This window comes from Cyprinus carpio, chromosome A18 (genome assembly GCF_018340385.1).
Source record: "Cyprinus carpio isolate SPL01 chromosome A18, ASM1834038v1, whole genome shotgun sequence".
NCBI classification, from domain to species: domain Eukaryota; kingdom Metazoa; phylum Chordata; class Actinopteri; order Cypriniformes; family Cyprinidae; genus Cyprinus; species Cyprinus carpio.
The window spans coordinates 24,103,797-24,126,611 of NC_056589.1; the positions used below are offsets into that span (position 1 = coordinate 24,103,797).

General features: G+C 34.9%; 1 long non-coding RNA gene across 1 annotated transcript; it reads right to left on the reverse strand.

The window, feature by feature from the left end:
* Positions 1–373: 373 nt before the first annotated feature.
* LOC122148607 lies at positions 374–22,699 on the reverse strand. Its single transcript, XR_006162499.1, has 3 exons — positions 22,448–22,699; positions 721–766; positions 374–601 (listed from the first exon to the last, which is right to left on the reverse strand). It is a non-coding gene; the product is annotated as an uncharacterized LOC122148607 (long non-coding RNA).
* Positions 22,700–22,815: the final 116 nt, after the last annotated feature.

A 22,815-nucleotide genomic window follows, 5' to 3' on the forward strand; every position in this document is an offset into this window, starting at 1 on the left:
ATATATATATATATATATATATATATATATATATATATATATATATACATACACACACACACACACACTCACACACACACACACACAGTGTATATATATAGACGTATTGCAGCTAAATCTCATATTTTTAAAGATAAAAAAATATCTTTAAAAGAGAATATATTTGAATGTGTTTTTTCTTTTTATTATTGTTTGGAAATATTATTTTAATTTTGACAACTTTTGTGCAAAAATTTCATAAGTATTCAGTCATTTTAATATTAAAAATTTATATTCATAACATTCTATTTTGAACAGAAACCAAGATCTTTGTCTATATTTCTTCCATTTAAAAAAAAAGTAATGGAAACAATATTTAAAATTGGAAGTTTTTAATAGGAACCAAGATATCTTATGGCAGATTCAGACTCATGGTGTGGGTTTATAATTTTGCCAACCATAAGTGTGAGGCTGGAATTCTAATTTGAAGTACAGCGGCACATCATGCTCCGTCTCTGCAGGTGTTTTTTTTAAGAGCTCATCTCAGGTATGATAACAGTCAGTGATTCAGGTCTGACCTTTGCCCAGGAGTGTCTGGGAGAAGATTTTTCCATGGCAACACCTCAGATCAAAAAAGAAGAAAGCGAGAGATCAAACCAACGCTGCGAGGCTTCCCTCTTTACCTGACCTTTAAAACAATCAGACCCCGAGACACTATAATGAAGTGCCTGGATTGTTCACCTTCAGCTGCACGACACCAAACACAGGACACCTGCCAACCTGCAATCTGATGAAAAGAAGAAGAAAAAAACCTTCTTCCAACATGTAAGTCAGTTCAGAATCTAAGATAAGTGTATAAGCTGCTCACATGCCAACCCAGTATTCCAAGAGAAACGTCCTAATAAAAATGCTGCTCCGGTAACACTTTGACCTCATTTTGGAGGATTCTGTAGAGGAGCCTCGGTTGTCTTCAGATATTTTCATGTGTGTCAGTGACACAGAATATGGAAGTAGGGTCAAAAGCAATAAATCAAGATATCTATATAAAGCATAATTCTGTAAATATAACACATATATATATATATATATATATATATATATATATATATATATATATATATAAATTAGTATTGTTTATACATGTACTGCAATTCAAAAGTTTGGGGTCGGTATAAGAATATTATTTTTTTTATGTTTTTGAAACGTCTCTTATGTTTGCCAATAGGGTATATGTCGAACGTCACCTGACCAACCCGGGAAACCAGGTCTCATCGCTTCCACTTGTCGGAGAACGTTTAACTGCTGTATTAAATAATAGCGATATCTATGGACTTTTAAGATAATCAGTTAAACTGGCTAGCTATTTTTGTTGTTGACGTTTTATTAAACTTTTATTTCTAAATGTTGTGAAGAGAATACAAATAATAATAATAAAAAAACTATATCAGACTATATAAAGAGTTTTGTGAGCATTTGTCAACTTCATCTTACAAGTCAAATCTGCCAGACATAAAATCTGATGAGTTGAGTAGAAAAAAAAATTATATTTTTGCACATTAACCAGATGTTGTACAGTGGATCAATTTAGTTTTATTCCTCAGTTGTATCTGCCTTAATAAACATAACAAAAATTACAAGATTTATCCCACAACTATTTACAGAAACTATTACACTGGGATGACAGAGTTGACATGTTGAAGCTGTGACCGCAGAGACTTCAACACTGTTTTTATAAAATATAAGAAAATATATCAACACTTTGTTTGCCAGTTTTACACTGTGACTTCATGCTGAGAACAGGTTAAATTATTTCCAAGTATGGAGCATGTATTTCAAATAATGCTGAATAAATTATTTAAAAATAAAAGCAATGAATGGTATACAGTATACAGATTTCCTTCAGATGTAACTAAGTATTTTTATTTTGATTAATTTCTTCATTTTTAAGGGCTTTTGTGTGTATGACATGTTTTGTCCCTTAGAATCAGTGATATATATATATGTGTGTGTGTGTGTGTGTGTGTGTGTGTGTGTGTGTGTGTGTGTGTGTGTGTGTGTGTGTGTGTGTGTGTGTGTGTGAAAATGAATATGAATAAATCAATACACTATACTAAAAGAAAGAGGCTGCAGAGACACAAAACTAGCACAGATATGCAGGAAAATAGTTGGTCAGGTGTGTGGTTTAGGGGTCATTACACAGAACTACTTGAACACAGAATGCTGCACTGATGAATCAGAAGTTTTCCAGTAAGTCATTTAAATAATCTATATCAGCTACGGCCGTATGTGAACTCTACTACAGCTTTGAAGATTGCTGCACAGAATGTTATCTCAAAAATCACTCACATAAGCAATCTGTAACCAAAATATGAGCAGTAAAAAGACTGAGGAGGAGTTGTATTTTGAACCTGTTCTCCAGCATGACATGCACCTCCAAGCTGAAGCCCTATTATATACAATGTTTTCAGATGAGAGGTGTGATAGAGTCTGTAAAAAAAAAAAAACTACCACTCAAGCATTCTGCATAGCCCCTGCACTGCTGAAACTCCCGGTGATCCGGCGGTGCTGCTTAAAAGCAGACGCTCTCGAGTGTGTGTTCTATTTTCCACTTGACAGTGCTGGTACTTCACCAGAGAGGCGGCATGACTGGGCCAAGGCTGTCAGTCAACTCAACCTCCATCTCCATCAACATTTCATTCAGTCCTAATGCATCCATTCAAGGGCCTCGCCCAGGGTCCGGCCCGCACTCTAATACACGTGCCTCAACCATTCCGCTCTGGTTACGAGAAGCCCCAGTTCAGGTAAACCGTTCGTTACAAGCCATCTGGCACCCCACGTCAGCTACAAAAGGAAATAAATCAATTTGTCAGCCAGAGAAGAGACGTGTAGCAAACAAGGTATGACCTAATTTACAGGGGCCGTGTCCAAATCGACAATGACCAAAAGTTATCAGGCGAATCTGACGGTAATGCAAGAGGAAAGATTAAACCGTTTCAAATGAAGCAATTTGGCCCGCGATTGCATCAGCACGAACAGGGAGTCAAAAAGACGAGTGGCGTACATTCAGATTCTCATTGAAGTCCCTCAAAAGGTCCGTTGGCAAATGAGGGTTTTACTTATCAAAGCAAACGCCTCCTGTTGGATTTAACGAGGTAAATATCTCTGCTTTTATTTAACAAAATGAGTAAAAAAAAAAAAAAAAAAAACTAGCATTTTTGACATTGTGGTTTATGATGAGCCCCCAAAGAGCTCGCAAGTCCTCTAAAACCGTCAGAATGGAAAAACAGGATACGCACAAATCTCATTAAATACGGTAGCTGTAATGTTTCTCCCGAGCCATTATAAACCCAAAACGCCGATATTTCTTTTGTGCTCTGTCTTATTTTGTTACTTTAACCACATTAGCACTAATAGTAATTTATTTTGTTGTACAATAGATGAATAATACGACATCCCATCATGTGTAATGCATTTTCAGGCTGTATTGTTTTAATAAGCCATGAGGCTGTTTTTAATTATAGGCTGTTTGTCTGAGAGCACGAGCTGGTCATGATGTCGGCACAGGATTTGGGGCCAAAGAGTTGATGGGCAAAATATCTATCCATCCAATGTTCGAGAGTCCTGCTGTGTGTCCCCATAACCTTAAGTTCTATCCCTCATCACACACACATACACCCATCCATTCCACACAGATTAATTGAATTAAAGCCCTGACCACTGCACAATTTAATCTACCATTCCTCCAGGCGCTGTGACCTTGGCTTTGACTATGTCGAGGCCCCTGTTAGCATGGTAACCACCCTCTGCCTTAAGGGTTAGTCAGGCAGCCATGTACCCTGCAGCCTAGAGCTCAAAAGCTGAACTTATTTATGCACAATGTGGTCCAGAATGCATTTAACAGAATTGGGAGACATCTTAAACATGGAGGGCTTGCAAAGCAGCAGTGTGTTGATATGTAGCATCCGATGACCCCTTTAATATGTGCATAATTAATTGTAATTTGCCATCATTTTTTTTGCATATTTAATTGTGTTTGCTTTTGCTTTTCACTTCTGGAAGTTTTCCTACTGTTAATTTAGCTTCAGTTGTATTGTGTAAACTCCATTTAAACTTTGTTTTGTAGATTTGCAGTCTCGGGTCTGCTACTGGCAACTTAGTTGTGAATTCGTGTGAATTTACAACCCGCTCATTCCCCACTGAGGTTTAGTGTTCCGGGGTCAGGTTAGGCGTACAGCTTCATGCATACTATTTTTTTATTCCAAATCGTACATTTTCCAACAAATCACATTTTACAAATTCATAACAATTTGCAACTTATGTAAAATACTTATATTTTCTCATGAGATCTGGTTCGATAAACAGATCGTCTGTTAAATTATAGTTTTTTTACGAATTGGTGACAGTTTGCGTGTTATGTAAGACTTTACTAAAACTCTCTCTTCTGGCCCATTTCCTGCGCATGCGCACATTACACATCCATAACATCCTATCAGTACATCTTCCTGCCCCAAACTCAGTGTTATGATTTTGCCATAGAACTCAAGCGTTTACACTTTTGGGGGTAAATTAACCAATGGATGGCTTACAGTATTTATAGTTGTCTATTAACATCAAGCTGGTTTAAGAAAAAAGACTTACAAATTAAAAAAAAAAAAAAAAAGTGTTTGCAAGTGCCTTGCTAGCCTGTTTCTTTTAGGAAATGCAAATATTGTTCTTTTTTTATTTATTTATTTTTGATGAGTCAGAATTCTTGGATGAAGAATATATGAAAGAAAGATCGAGGAAAGGTGATATGTTAATACATTCAATGTTTCTGTTACTCAAATATAAATAAAAGATTGGCTTATTTATAAAATCATACAGTATGTGGTCTCTGACTCCAGCCTGGACGTCAATGACGATGATGATTTTTTCATAGCTTGCAAATGAGCTGGTGGAGAATATCTACCACAGAGCCAAACATACTGTGGAAAATGAATCATGATGTTGTCATGGAAAATTTTCCAGAAAATTTCCCACAATTACTTTAGCTTGAATTGTATCATATAAACTCCATCCAAACTTTGTTTTGTAGATTTGCAATCTTAGATGTGCCATTGGCAAACTGATGGTGAATTTGTATGAATTTATACAGTCCCATTCATACATTTTTGTACAAACTGCTTATTCACTGCTAAGGATTAGAGGTCAGGTTGGGGTACACTGTTATGGTTCTTTCTTTTTCTTTCTTTCTTTCTCTTTCTTTTGGTTCTTTCTTTTTCTTTCTTTCTTTCTTTCTTTCTTTCTTTCTTTTTAATGACATATTGTACACTTTCCTACAAATCACATCATAAATTCATATAAGTTTGCAAAAAAATATTTTTTATGTTTTCTCCTGAGATCACTAGTAAGCACTAGCGTTTGCATGTGCCTTGCTAGCCTATTTCTTTAGGGAAACACAAATCTTGTTAATTATTTAGTATTCTCAATGACTCAGTATTAAGAATTCTTGAATGAAGAACAAATGAAAGAAAGAATGAGGAGAGAATGCAATTACTGCCCTCTACAACTATATCTATATGGTTATTCAAATAACGATCTAAAAACATTGGCTTGTTTTTTTTTTAGAAACGTATGTGGTCTCTGACTGCAATCTGGACATGAGTAAAGATGATGATTTTTTTAAAGCTTGCAAATGAGACTTCAAAATACAAACAAACAGCAAGGAGTGGAATCTCAATTTCTTTTGTTGCACAAAGGATTAATGTGTCCTTACTGTCACAAGGACGTAGCTGCCAATGCTGCATCTGAAGGGTGTTTACTCAGTCAACACACCACTGGAACACAAACGCAATTACAGAGAGAGACGTGCACCTGTACACACCCTGAACGCACCGACACAAATCACATTTGTCTGTGTTCTCAAAAACGAGTGAAGTGATGTGTCAGTTCTAAGGCTGTCAGTGAAGTAGAAATTTTAATAAATTATACCATATGCCGATTAATCAACTGTGAATATCAGTATTTGCTAAGAAAAGTCCCCAAAATAAAGTCATTAAAATACTATAGCAGACAGCAACACTGAATACACTAAGAGAAAAAAGGTAAAGTCTTTAACATTATGGTGTTAAAAATACTTAAAGAGATAGTTCACCCAAAAATTTAAATTCTGTCATCAAGACATTTTTTATTTTAAACCGTTGCTTCTGGAAAGAGTCCATATTGCTTTCTCCAGTGAAAAAGTCATCACATCTGACACTAAATTTCCACAAATCTGTTCGAGTGAAGAAACAAACTTAGCTATATCTTAGATGACCCAAGTGAAATGTCAGCAAATTTTCATTTTTGGATGAATTATTCCTTTAAGATTTGTTTTTCAAATATTTATATAGTGCCTTACTGCACTAATAGATTTTTAACTAGTTTTAACTTCTTTCAATGTAATACAAGTGTAAAAATCTGACAAATTCGAGATAAATAAAGTGCAGTCAATAAAAAGGGCTTCAGAATTAATCTTATTGGCTTTAAGGTTAGATTTAAACAATGTTCAGAATATCGTCGCTGTCCGATGAAAACCACGTATGTCCATTTTGCCGATTTTGAGTTTTTTCGACGGATTGAATGTCCAGGTTCATTTCCGTATACAGTATGCTTCACATATCTAAATGGCCAATGAAAAGTTGTGAAATCATGTCATCTGATTTTCACGTATATCCATTTGGTGTCAAAGCTGTCAATCACGCCACGCACCTCCCACCCTGTGGAAGCATCTCGCCGGTCTCGTGAAGTTTCACTTTTCTTTTCTGCAATACATTGCCAAATAAACATAGCCTGGTGAGACAATGACTTTCCTTCATCGAGGTAAACGTTTCCCCCCTGACGCCAGACGTACGTCTAGGAGTGACAAAATTATGGTAGGACTGTGCAAACAAAGTAAATGTCTAGCATTACCATGTCAGTGTATTGATTCATTGTCCCTTCATAGTTTTGCAAGAGACATTTAATAAATTTATAATTAATATTAAATAAACTAAGCGTATTTAATAAACTAAGACGTAGGCTATTTAATAAACTGAGCGTATTCATCTGTCAATATGAAACGCGACTTGGCCATTCTAATTAATGATTGGAAGAACGGGTATCGACCACCGTTACTGTAAAATATGCACGTATGTCCATTTAAACTCAATTTTGGTCAAATGTGGATTATATCATTACACTGGCAAGAATATGGTTACATGTAAAGATGCCGTACCAAGTATGACAACGCTACATTCAACTGCTTTTGAAATACGGTGTTTTTTTCACTTCCTGAAAAGTAACCGTTTTGGACATACGTGAGTTTCATCGGGCAGCGACGATATGCAGTATGCAATATTTTTTTAAATGTTGGTTGTACTTCAAGCTTGAATTGCTTGCATGGGTCACCTGGCATGATTAATTACATTCGTTTTTTTTTTTTTTTTTTTTTTTAACCACACTTTTAAAATAATAATAATAATAATAATTAAATCACACTCAATTAAATAACAACCCTAGTAAACTCAGTTATGCAAAGCCCTAACATGCTCTTTCCGTTTCTTCCAGAGATACAAGCAACTTGGGATCAAGAGCTTGTGTCATTATACTGACAGTGCACATTAGGTTAGGTTTTGGATGCTCTGTCCAGTTCTTGTTCTAAAGCTAATATATGTTCTGCAGTACCCCAAGCATCTTTATGGATATAGTCCATACACACACACATGATTCACAACAAAATCATTACACTTTCAGCACTACTAAAGGGCAGGAACAGGGCTTGTGTGTGTGTGTTGGGGGGGTGTTGGTTGGCAAGCCGTTATAAACAGACGTTCCTGAAGGAGCTGAAACTTATCTGAGTGCTGATTTGGCACAACACCTCCAGGCTGAATCAGCCCATTACTCAAAGGGTGCTAATTACAACGAGCGTGACCGTGTTACTCTGTGTGCATGAGAGTACAAGAGACATACATTTGTACTCACAGTTTATTAGAAGATTAAATATATTCTTTCACTTGTTCTAAATACTTCTGTGCTTGAAGGCCACATGAAACAGGTGACAGGTAAATGAAAGGGAAAGGCTGAAAAATAAGAGGGATTTGTGAATTCAACCAGAAGGAAAAGTTGTTTCTTGTGAAGTAAGTTACTACATTTTGATTAAACATTACAACGAAAACCTTATTTCTTTGGAAAAATATCCAATGATTGATCATACACAATAAAACCAGAAATAAGTATTTGGAAAGACTATGATTTCTTGTTGACCTTCAAGACAATATATGCATTGCAACACATTTAATTTGCAAGTGACAAAACATTCAGCGGGAAATAATAAAAGATGGAGCATGATTTTTCCCCCCATCAGGTTTAGATTGGTTTGTCAAAAGTAGGCTAAGATATTATTGGCCTTGGTTACATCAGTTGAAAAGTAATTTTAAAGGCAACAAAAGTTGTTTCATTTTTATGAAGGATTATGGGAAAACTTTTGTTTTCCTCTTTAGAATAACATGTACTCGTTTTCCTTTAACTTTTGTTCAAGTAAAATGGATTTTTATTTTATGCTGCATTCTTTGATGAACCTTATAAATTTATGTAACTTGGAAAAACACATTTCAATTTCCATCTTTGATATTAAAGGAATAGTTCACTGAAAAATGAAAATAATCCACAATCTTCCAGCTAAAATTCAAGTCCTCTATTCATGCTACTGCTTTTTTTTCAATTATAAAGTTTTCATGTCTGGATCAGGAGAGAAATATGCACAGATCAAGCATAGTTATACGTGAAAACTATCCATATCCAAACCTCGCCTTTGAAAGCACTACTAATTGTTCACAAATATCAATGTGTCCATTATTCTGTGATTTCATGATTATTCATTTGTCTATACTCCCTCTCTGGTCAGCTCCAACTGTTAGAAACATCTGTGTGTGGGAGTCCGGTGCTAAAAATGTTTTTATATCACTGAAGAAACAAAACATGTTTGATATTCTATTGTGTTAAAGTACCAATACAAAGAAGTGGCAGCAGTACAGCAGCTCAGAAATGATTTTGACAGACCAATCAGTAATAGAGGAACACTACAAATCATACTACCACAATGCACACAAGGTAACTGTAATTCAGGTGTAACAGTTTGATGTCCTTTTCTTTATTTATGAGACAGGCTGTCCCTCCGTCCTCAAAAAGGAAGTTTGTTAAACACAGTAGAGATTAATTTGGCAGCTATATTCATCATTATAGAGATGTTTATTTATGACTGCTAAATCATCTATAAATTAGAGTTCACATTCATATGCTAAAGTGACACAAAGACAAACACAACCATTCCCAAGAAGGAGATTAAGCTTGGAATGTAAATAACTGTTCCTTATAAAAGATAAATAGAAAATATATACATTAGTCACCAAAAAAAAAAAAAAACACATGAGAATGACATACAGCCTGCAATCAGATAATGACAGAAGAAGAGATTCTGCCAGAAAATAAAAATAAAATAACAGTTGAATCATGGCCCAAAAAGAGACAGATGGAAAGCAGAAAAGCCAACACAAAGCTGTTTTAAATTACTAATATATTGTTATTATCCAAAAATCCAAAGCTACACTTACAAATGAGGAACAGCACAAGCAATTTATCATAAGTTGTTTTTCAACTCAAATGTGCTCCAGTCATGTCATGGTGTTAGTGACTTCTGTTGTTTGCTATTTGCTTGATCACATCTGTGATCGAAGGAAATGGTACATGTTGCAAAGCTGTGATGGTGAGTTACACAAGCAAGCAAAGATAAAGACACCTGCAAACTACAAGGAGAAATCTAGGAAAGGTTAAGGAAACTTGAAATTAAAAGGGATTTAGTGTGTGAAAATTAACAAAATCACAGCAAAGCAATAACATTATGGATTTAAGTTGGTATAGTAGGTCTGATTAATTTATCATTCAGAGAGACAGAGAGAGAGACACAGAGAAAGAGAGAGAGAGAGACTTAGGAAAGAGTTAGTGTTGGCCTAAAGCCTGGAGCTGAACCATACTTCAATGCCATAACCCAGATAATAGTTCACAACCTGACTCTGCCCAAAGTCTAACTGATCTGAAACACACACACACACACACACACACAACAGATTCGGTTTAAAATAAATGAATCATATCATGAATCACACACAAACTAATTTATTAATATTCTTCCATGTATTGTTCCTTTATAAACGTTCATTTGATGTTTAAGAGTTTGTTAGATTGTTGAAGATATTAATATTTTCTAAGAGGTTTTTAATGAAATTTAATTTTTAAGATTTGTGTTTATGATGTTACAAATGTTAACATTAACTAACCCTGAGATAAACCCTGAGATATGCTCTAAATGTCCAAAGCCTATACATACCCGTAATTGCCGTGTAATGTTTGCACATGTTTGAATAAAGCAATGTCCAAGTGAAGAAATTTTGATTCATCTTTCCATTCATTTGATATTCAACAAATCCTCATTACTGGATAATACTCGCGTAATAAGGAGACCGAGATAATTAGTTTTTGCAACTTTCCTGACGTGCCAAATGTCACAAGGTGTTTCTCATAGGGAAAAGAGTAGTGATTCCACTTCTCTCTTTTTAAAACATTGCATCTGCCGAAGCGGTTTTAGATTTTTTAGACTGTTTGCAAAAATAAATAAACTAAATAAATCAAATAACGCGCCACTCGTAAAATAATATATAGAATAATTATATATGCTTCACTCACAAAACCCATAATATATATACTATATATATATATATATAATATATATTCTCTGATATATATAGAAACAATATATATATAGCCAAAAAATTTTCAATGTAGGAAAAACCCAGTATATATATAGAGCTTTGATAGCATAAGATCCCACCCTCCCTGCAAATCACTCTCCAAAGCCACACCTCCTCTAAAACACATGACCAGAGGCTAACCGGCGGCACCATGAGAGATGGTGTTGGTGGAGAGTTGAATGCAACTAATATATTCTTTCATATACAGTACAGGTCAAAAGTTCGGAAACATTACTATTTTTAATGTTTTTGAAAGAAGTCTCTTCTGCTCATCAAGCCTGCATTCATTTGATCAAAAATACAGAAAAAACATTATTATTGTGAATTATTATTACAACTTAAAATAATAGTTTTCTATTTGAATATACTTAAATAAAAAAAAAAAAAAAAAAAATTATTCCTGTGATGCAAAGCTGAATTTTCAGCATCATTACTCCAGCCTTCAGTGTCACATGTAACATCCAGTCTATCAAATGATCATTTAGAAATCATTCTAATATTCTGATTTATTATGAGTGTTAGAAACAGTTCTGCTGTCTAATATATTTGATGAATAAAAGGTTAAAAAGAACTGCATTTATTCAAAATAAAAAACAAAATCTAATAATATATATTCTAATAATATATTTTCTTTACTATAACTTTTTATCAATTTAACACATCCTTGCTGAATAAAAGTATTGATTTTATTTAAAAAAGAAAGAAAAAAAAATTACTGACCCCAAATTACTGACCAGTAGTGTATATTGTTATTACAAAATATTTATATTTTAAAAACATAGCTTTTTTTTTTTTTACTATACTTTATTCATCAAAGTATCCTAAAAAAGTATCACATGTTCTGAAAAAATATTAAGCAGCAGAACTGTTTCCAACTTTGATAATGAATCATCATATTAGAATGATTTCTTAAGGATCATGTGATAATGATCCTAAAAATTCAGCTTTGCATCACAGAAATAAATGATAATTTAAAGTATAATAAATTTTAAAAACAATTATTTTAAATTGTAATAATATATCACAATATTCAATTTTTTTTTCTGTATTTTTGATCAAATAAATGCCAGGCTTGATGAGCAGAAGAAACTTCTTTCAAAAACATTAAAAATAGTAATGTTTCCAAACTTTTGACCTGTACTGTATATATATATATATATATATTCAAAAAAATTATATATACACACACACACACACACACACACACACATACATATATATATATATATATATTGGTGTGTATTCCCAATAACCGAGTGCTGACTGCATTTCTCAAGCATAATCATATAACCTTAGGCTACCTCTTTTTTGGTTCAAAAAATTGTTTTGTTATGCTGGTTGAAAGTCTCTTTACATTAGAATAGCAATCACTAAGTTAAGTGGTCTAAATATATGTATTTATATCATCTGTGGAAAGCATAGGACCATCTAATGTTCGTCCAATCATATCCCTCGCTCCAAAGGCTACTATAAGCCATTTGCATAACTCCATGCACCCAGTTCATGCAGACATGATACGTCATCAGTGCGTTCTATTACTCTATTGCAGACCAAGAGAATAGAAGGCATTATTATTGTTTTGTACTGTAATGTTTTCTCACTGGTGAATGAGACATGAGGTAATCTGACAGCATTGCTTTATTATCTTGAATTAAACTATCTACCAACGCCATCTCTCATGGTGCCACTGATTAGCCTCTGGTCGTGTGTTTTGGAGGAGGCGTGGCTTTGGAGAGTGATTTGCAGGGAGGGTGGGATCTTATGCTATCAAAGCTAGCTTGCTCTTGCTAGCCTCTCCGAAATCACCTACCCTTCCTTTAAGTCCCAATTAAGATATGCTCATATGTCTCACATTTTTCCTGTGTTAGAGAGTAAAATGCAGCTAATATCATAAAATGATTAACCTGGAAGCAAAACAGTCAAAAATTGTTATTAACTTGAGCCCCTCCAGCAAATTTATCTCAGTCTGTAAAGCACTACATTTGACTGCTTTGTTTGTATTGAATATTTCACATTTCCAAATTTCATATTTTAAATGTTAAATATTGTATTCCCTCTCAGCTAAATGACATTCACCTTGTAAGTACATGGAGGACGTTTTAGCAGGACAGCCTGCGGTTTTCATGGGGGCCTGACTACATTTGCATAAATGTTCAGCAGTGCTGCATAAGTCAGAGAGTCTGTCAGAGAAGAGATTCAGTCTGCTGGCAACCTGGTCAGTGGGACAAAAGAGGGTTTATAGAACAGCCTTTGGTTCTAAACCATCAATACAGTGGATCAGGGCTGTTCAAGTCTCTGCCCTGAAATAGAGCGTGTCAGTGACAAGAAATAAAGGTCTCCGCTTGAGGATGAGGGACTGCAGACGTGTCCCTGGGTTTGTCTTGGTGACTCACTAACACCAAAACCGCTGGGAAGATACAAACCCAGTGTCCTTTAAGACAAACATGTGACAGATTCAAGCGGAAAGCAGGACATACGGGAGAGAAGTGAGCAGAGACAGACAGAGGAAGACGAGGGAGGTTATCTCAGGTCATGTGCCCACAAAGACTCCGTGTCTATGAGACTAACTTTGGCTGCTGGGAAGGACATGGCACATTTAAAAGTCCATGTTCACCCTCAAGGCGAGATGAGTGACCCATTGGGTCAGCAGGACAGCGCTGAGGGGGGCAAGAGGATGGAAATCATCTGTTAAAGCAGGTCTGACACATGCAAAACCACAACAGAGATTACACATTGCATAATATATAATCTATCTATACACATCATGTTGAAAGCATGGCATCTGATATCATTACTGTCATTACAGAATCTGTGGCATGTTTTATTTATTTATTAACTTATTTGTCCAAATAATAACCATTTGAGACTTTATATTAACAGCTGTTAATATAGTACTGAATTAAAAAAACTAAGATAAAACTGAATAAAGTACAGTAAAGTAGCAAAACAGTCTAAAACTGTTATTAACTTGAATCATTCCAGTCTATAAAGCACTGTACTTTGGACAGTTTTGTTTACTTTAAATATTTTACATTTCCAAATTTCATATTTTAAATGTTAAATATTTTCTTTCCACTCAACTAAATGACATCCTCAATTTCAACTTGTAAGTACACAAATAATAGTGGTTTGGTTTGGATCATTCCACTCAAATTCAATCCTCTGGTCATGTTAATACCATCCACACAGTGAGAACCGTTAATTGTTAGTAATTGTTTCCCAGCACTCACAATGTTGACTCACAATTTACACAATTCCTTTTAAAAAACAAAGCAAGAACAAACGTGTCTCTCATTCTGTCCATCATCAGTGCAAACAGCCCCAAGACTCTTTCAAAACTACAAATAAAACTCCTACAAAAAAGGCTTGATTGTGTGTGTGCTGATTGTTGTGCAGCTCAACCCCGCCGCTCTGTTCCTTTTGCCTCTGTCTGGCCCCAGGCTGTTTCCAGAAAACACTCGTTCAATCGAACTCTCAATATGTAGCCACTTGCACATAGCTGCTATATTCTCTCACTGCATCTCAGCTTTTGCTTCTTGATTACAGTACACAGATATATAGGGAAAACATAAACATACAGACACACTGCTGTTTCCCACAGTTATACAGCATGTGAATATGAATTATTAAGAAAATAGAGCTTAGTGCAGTTGCAAGATGAGTTAGCATCAGTTAGTGGAAGTCTATCTGTGTTTTCTGAGATTTTTGACTAAAGGCCAGTATACAAGGTCATAACCCGTCAGTATGAATCAAATCATTTCACGTAGCTCCATGCACACACACTCACAAATATAGACAAAGTCTTTTTTTTAGCAAGTCACTCACATCTTAGTAATGCCCCTGGGTGGCTATTTCCAGTAATGTGTACAGATTCACATACAGTACTTAAATGGGGAAAGACAGAAATTTAATAAAGTTGTTTTTGTCAAACTTAAAGGTGTTTTCGCCTTTGATTTTGACTCAACTAAAGCATAAAAATACCATAATATGTTTGCAGATATTTAAGAAACATGCTAAGTTAACATACTTGTTTATCTGAAAAACAGTTCTACAGTAAGTTATTCTGTATTGGGTATACTGCCAGTATACCCAATTGTATTTCGGCACCCCGGGTTGCCACCTGGCGGAAAACACAGCATACAGTATTTCATATTTTTCATATTTCATTCATCGTCAAGTGCGCTCGTTCCTGTTTGTGTCGTCAATCTGGCAACCTGCGTGTGCATCAAGTCTGAGGAAGAGGGGCCAGGTGAAAAAAACCCCTCTCCTATATTTTGAATTTGGATTACAATAGCTAGTTCAACCACTCGGTGTTAATCCTACATACAGCACCTTTAAACAAGATTGAATCACAGATTAAATATGAAAAAAACAGCATCATTAATTTGCCAAAACCTTTTTCATACAATGGTCGATTCTGAGATGCTTCCATAACTTGTCTTCTTTTAAACTAGTGGAGAGACAACATCCAAAATACACATTTAAGTGTTATAAAATAACCATTTTCAGTATTTTCTCATGCACTGAGCCAGAAAAAAAGGTTAATTTTATTTATTTTATTTATTTATTTTTAAGTGCACCTATTATGCCTTTTTGAATATAACCTTTCATGCAGTGTGTCATGTAACTGTATGTGAACATTAACTATATACGAAGTTGTGAAGCCGACAGTGCACAATAAATAAAGTCATTGTCTATCAAAAAAAAAGGGGGTCGGCTCGCAATCGCCTAAACGAGTCGTCAGGAATTCAAATCTTATTCTGTTACGTCTCTACGTCATGAACTAACACATTTGCATAATGTCTGCCCACGTTGTACATTGCCAACTTGCCCACCCACAAACATTAAAATTTCAGTGTGGTTAACATCACTCCGGCTCAAATTGGTAAGGTACAATCCATACCATCTTTTCTATATTGACAAGTCTCCAGGGCTATCATTCCGTCATGGGAATGGTTGTTTCGTTTCCGACATGCTCTGTACACGGTAGACCAATCCAGAGCCAATCTCTCTATGGCTCTGGACCAATCACAAAGGACTGTGCCATCTGACCAATCACAGCAGTGAGGGCTCATGGAAAGGAGGGGTTTAGAGAGACTGATTCTTTGAACTGCTTCGCACAAGTCATTTACGAATCATGAGGTGAAATTAAATAGATTTTTTTGAGAAAACTTTTTTGACCTTGCATGCATGTAAACCTGTTTCCAAACCCGTAAGACCTTGTTATCTTCGACACAGTTTAAGAGACTCATACAACTTTAAACTGAATTCCACATACAGTGAGAATGTTGTACATCAACTGTCCATTAACTACTGCCTTTAAACTGAATTCCACATACAGTCCATTGGCAATGGAAAACCCAACCACTAGTTAAGACCACAAGGTTTTTGCCAATAAGGCAATTGCCACAACAAGCACTAAAATGGCTTCTCTTAATTTTTTAACAAGTAGCATGTTCTGTCTTTACACTGACTTATATGGACTACAAAGGCACTGAACAGGGTCAAATCCACAGTAAATAGCCATAGTGATCAAGATGCCATGCTTTCCTGCATTGAAAAGGCATCAGGACCATTCCTGTGATTTAGACGACATTCTGATGTGCAATAAATGCATTTCAACACCACATCAGCTCGCAATTACAGGATTTCCTGGCCTCCCAATTGAGAGATCCACAGCACCACACACCAAGTCAGTAATCCAGCAACAAAATCAGCTAAGCCGAGAACAATAATGACCTTAATTCAGTATGCAAAGATTATTCTGTATTGCATCAGCGGTGGTCTGCAGAGGAAACACTGGAGAGAGTTCCATGAGTAATCACTTACAAGAACCTTAAACCCACGAGTCTCAGCAATAAAATAAACCTCCTCCATTCAAACCTTACACATAAACACACAGTTGTCTCAGAGCAGGAAGAGCTCGGAGACAGGAAAATGTACATGCATTTTAAACTGTCTTTGTGGATGTCATTTTCTGAATTCTTACTCCATGGCACATGTCAGCCGTGGAGCAGATTGCTCTCAAAGAGACACCTCTACTTTTTGCACACGGCAGCTCCATCATGAAACATCGCAGGAGGGACTTGGGACAACAGCTAATGCAGTAGTAATGAGAACAGTGGTCCATTTTAGCAGGCAGGATTATCGGAATGTGCTCTTTCCTGATAAGTGGATTATTACGATATTTCTCCATTTCACTATGTGGGGTTGCAGCACATTACCAAAACTGCAACTTATGAAATCAGGCGTGTGGTGTCTGGATTACAGAAGAGTGAAAGTGCTTCTGTATTTCAGAGTAGGGGAGGCCCCTCACTCAGCACAGCCATAATTACCCATCAGCCCTCACCACATCACATAAAGATACACAATCAATCTCTCTCTCTCTCTCTCTCTCTCTCTCTCTCTCTGCAATATTAATATTTATGTAAGCACTGCAATTCCTGAGGATGAATTTGTTACATTCTAAGACCTTGGTAATGCTGTTAAAGGAATAGTTCACCTAAAAATGCCAGTACTGTTTCTAATATGTACACCTTTCTTTATAGGTTTTCTTTCTTCTGTAAAACTTTCTTTCTTTGGTTAAAACAAAACTGTCAAACAGAAAAATGATCATAAAGCACCATGCACATAAACTATGCAACTTGGAACAAAAAAACAAGTTTTCTGAAGTCAAAATTTAATACAAGTGAAATTTAAGTCATTAATTATTGAATTTATTATTATTTTTTTTTTTTTATCTGACTTAAACTATTGAATTTATTATTTTTTTTTATTTTTTTTTATGTTTTAAGTTGATTGAGTTTATTTTTAATGTATAGCTTTCTTTATTTTTTTTAGAATTATTTTTTGCTTTACATTTATGTTGTGAGATAATCTAATTATGGTTACATTAAATAAACCATTATATATATATATATATATATATATATATATATATCTTATATATATATATATGTATATATATATAATATATATATATAAAAGTTATTCAATAATAATAATAATAATAATAATAATAATAATAATAAAGCAAGATTATTATCATATAGACACCTTTTAAAATTCTTGTATGATCTTTCTTTTTTTCCTATTCTTTTTTTTTATCAGATATACAGGAGAAAAAGAAAAAAAAAACATACAGGTTTGGAAGCACATGGAGGTGTAACAAAATTATGATTTTTGAGTGAAATATTATTTTAAAAACATTATCTCTAATGCATTGAAATTTGTGTAAGGGTTTTATTTTGCATTTTTAAACTCTCCTTAGATTATAAATTACCTTTAATGTTCAGATCTTTGAAACCGTGGAGTGAAAGCAGTCATAATGTTTATTTCAGCTTTAAAATTTCCTCTCTCACTTACTGGTATCTAAAAGCTCAGTTTCTCAGCCGAAGGGAAGCCTTGAATGTTGATTCAATGAATGAGAATTTTACAATAATGGCTTCTATGCATGGTTATGTAATTGAAAAATAAGGAGGTTCAGGTAAAAGAAAATCTCCTCAAGGACGCAAAGACTGCTGAAGCATGGAATTGTAATTCATATTCATGCACACAGAGGAACAGTGGGTGGCTGTATACTTGAATTAAAGGGCGTGACTAAGAGCCGGTCTCCATCCAATCGCTGCCGCCCAATGGCTACATGCTGCAACATGGGACAACATGCAGGAACCAACTGCCTCTACTGCAAATTCAAGGTCACTTGAACAATATTCAGAATGGAATACTATATTACTACTTACTGTACTTCACACTGTGCAGTATACTCTGCAATAAAAATAAATAAATAAATAAAAATATTTTTGTGAAATAGTATGCTCAGGGTCCATCTGTGAAGGTTGTGAAGAAATAAATAAATAAATCATTTAAATAAATTGTCATTTTATTTAAAAAAAAAATTATATTTACACGCAAGTGAAAAATAGATCTATGATTTACTTTGACCATCAATTACAAAGAAATGTCACGAAACCCACTGAATTAAAAGTGAAAATTTGAAGTAGAAAGACTCAAAGAGTATTTTCATGTAAAACATACTCCTATAATCTTTTATTTACAATTGCATAACTTTTTACAGTGTGTATAAATTATATATATATAAGCAGCTTTGAAAGGGCCCTCTGGTGGCCTTAGGAAGACAATGAATGGTGGGCAATATGCATTTAAAGTGGTAAATATAGGAGGAATATGTCAGTCATTTATATGTGCCAAACTTCCTGCTTTCAGCTGGTGGCGCTATGATTGTAATTAAATATTAGCATGTAGATGACTTCAGGCCAGGACTGTCGTCATATATGTGAAGTCTGGTGCAGATTGAACATGGTACAGTATGTTTGAAAAAGAAGAAATTCCAAGAGGGTCTTCGCAGTCTTCGACTGGAGTCCAGTTATCTCAGAAATACAATTATTAAGGGTTTTTTTTTTTAAAATACATTAATTTAAAGTGCTCTTGATTCTTGGCAGTACATCAAAAAATGAGTCAAGATAGAGATAAAATGACTAAATAAAATAGCTGATATCACTACTGATTAATTTGTCATTTGGAAATGGAAGGTCAAATTGAGTCCATGTTGTCACATATAGTAATAGTAGATCATTTGATTAAAAGTAGCATACTGTGCACATTACGCATACAATATACTGGGGAAAAAAATAAGCATAGTATGTTAGTATGGCATTCCAAACAGCCTTGATTTATTAGCATCCCTTAGATAATCATACCTCCTGTAACTATTTATTTATTTATTTTAACGACAGCTACCAGCGCAATAGTTACTTATAATGACACACACACGTGATGGAGGCCAGTGGCCAAAGAGGTTATCGTGGCAGTTTTGAGCAGGGAAGGCATTTCCAGACCTCCAGAGACAGAGCACATTGTACAGCTGTCAAATTATCAGGCCAAACAAAAGGTGCTTACAGTGGGACAAAGTACAGAAAGGTGTGAAGGAGGTTTTTCAGGGACAGATGGGTGTTTTTCAGCCATAAGAATTTATGAACAACACACTCCTTATTTTCATGCTGTTCTGTTTCCTGCACAGTCAAAACATGTTTGCCGATGTGCCACTTCGGGGTACGAGTGAGATGTTTTGTTTGTTTCAAGACCTTGAAAGTTTGGAAAGAGCTAAAAAAAGTAGTTTTTATATATATATATATATATATATATATATATATATATATATATATATATATATATCTATATATATATATATATATATAAATATTTTTTCTTCTCATTACTGCCATGTAATCATGCCATTTCCATCTGCTACTTTCTTGTGCATGTATACAATATCGCAATTACTGCCATCTAACACAGCAGAGACAGAAGTTGCATGCGTTTCTGCAACCTGCTCAAACTCTCCACCCGTCACAACTGTCTGATGCATTTTGTACACACAACTGAAAAACACCTTCACTATCTGCCACATGTCTTGTCTAATTTTGATTGGTTGACTTCTTTACAAAAGTTCTGGGGTACGTTTCCCGATAATGTTGTCTCTTAGCGCTACGAAGACTCTAAAGCTATACCTAGACGTGCTCCTCGAACTATACCTTAGGAGTCTGCTTAAGGTATACCTTCTCACGTGTCACGTTACCAGGTGCTGTCCATGGCGCGGTGGTGCACAATTAGTTGATATCGATGGCTCGAGAATGGATTATTCACTGCATGCATGGGCTGCTTCAGTGCGTTAAATGAGATAGTGTTCTTTATAAAAAAAAAAAGTGTTGATTTTAAATAAGTACATGGAACTCTTTCCTGTTAGACTGCAACAAACTTGTGTAAAACTTTTACTTTCACTTTGCAACATACATCGCATCAGGAAAGAAAACCAAGAAAGAAAAATATATTACATTTACATTACATTTAGCAGACGCTTTTATCCAAAGCGACTTACAATTCAGATATCGATATCCAATTCAGACTATAATTTATTTTTTTTTTTTTTCAGTATATGCTCAAAGCACATCCCAGTGTTCACCACAGAAAATACAAGGGAAAAACCTATATGAGACACTGCTTTATAATTTAACAGCTTTTAACAAAAGGGGGAAAAAAGAATATAGGCCTACACAAATCCAACAGAAAGTAAAACAGAAGGTAAATTGCATTTATCAGGACTGACGAGATCTTATAAAAAATAATCCAGATTGCAAACTAAATCCATCCCTGGATATTTGATATAATTTCTAAATGAATGCATGAACCCACAACCTCATGCCCAAACGTATCATGCATATAACCAACTGCCAGTATATACCATAATATATTTCCCATAGTGTTTCGATTTACTCCACAACCAGGAATGATTGCCCAGCAGCTGCATCACATTACTGGTGTAAATCACTAATTTCTGTTATACTGTATCGCTGCCATAGTTTGACCAAACTCCCCACCACATTCATTCCCTTTTAATAGAATCCTAAGCCTTTACTGCCAAATGGATTGCCAGCTGATGTACCTTTGGATAATATAAGCTAACAACCATCACCATAACAATTTTATACTTTGCATGAAAACACTTCAGTTAGCCTAACTGAACACTGTATTACAACTTGAGGATTATATTCGTATAGACTGGAACGTAAAGAACTGTGAACATAAGGAATAGCTAAGAGTGGTCCAGACCAACTTTACGAAATTATGACTTATAGAAATTATACTTAACTAGGAACATTTCGGGAAACACATATTAACGAGAAGGTACAGCTTAAGGTCTAACTTGAGAACGAAAAGCGTTAAGAAGATTTCGGAAAATGTAGCCCTGATTATGCAAAATGGTCTCCATCTTAAGTTGCATTTACACCTGGGCCCGTTTTTTTTTTTTTTTTTTTTTTTTTTGCATTCTACTTTATAAATGCAAATTAATACACCATTTGTAATTTCAGTTCTTCAAATATCATAGTGACTGTCATCAAAGGAACGTGTGCAATTATTCGCACTAGCTGAAGAAGAAGAACTCATTTTATAAAGCTACAAAAACTTCAGAATGTATAATAGCAAATGCTTGGACTGCAAAAGCTACCAAAAGAAGACAAGATACACCTGAGAGGAAGTTGCGGACAAATTAAAAGCATTATTTCAATGCACTTTTTTTGCCTGCATTACTATAACTTACACATATAAATCTCACATAATTAAATTCTTGCAATAAGGATGAGTGACGATCTAATCACTAAGAAAATATATTAATAATGCCAAAAAATAAAAAAAATAAAATAACACATATTGCATTAGACAGCTTGATACAACAACCATGAAAGATCAAAATGTTATAAATGAGAAATGTCATTAAAATAATAAAATTATTAGCAACAAAACATGCTTAGGGAAACAGAAACATGACTTTTTGACCTGGAATAAAGAAAATAAGCCATAATGATGATGATGTAGAGCAACCTGTGAAACACAAACAAGCATTGCATGTACAGACTTTTGGACCAAATAATAAAAAAATGAACAATCAGGACAGAGCAACCTGAGAAAGACAAACAAGCATTGCATATGCACATCAAATAAATCTACGTCAATAACTTGTTTACGGTGAATACTCCCATTATTATGATACAAGCCCAAATTGGCAGCAACCTGTCCCAACTTTAACCTGGAATGCAAAACACATGATAAAATTTACACCACATGCTTTGAAAAAAAGACTGACTTACCAAGAAAAGCCATCACCCAAACTGCAGGCCTGTACTGTCTCTTCATAGCAGGATTCCTTTTCATGACATCTGCATTGGAAAATCAATTAATCCACAAGCTGTTTCCAAATAGCAATTTAATAATTGCATTTATTAATCTAACCACATCCTAACGATCAGAAAAACACAAATACATAAAATTAAGCGAGTATTTTCACAGGTGAATAGGAAGTTAGTGCAAGTTCATGGTCACATGTCATTTTTGGAAGATGCTTATTGGCTGCCTAATTGACATGTGGTGTTGCAGGTCTGTGTTAAGGGTTAAGGCCTTGTTCACTGCTGCTGGTAGATGTTGTAACTACACCTTCTGGTTCTTCAAAGCATTGTTC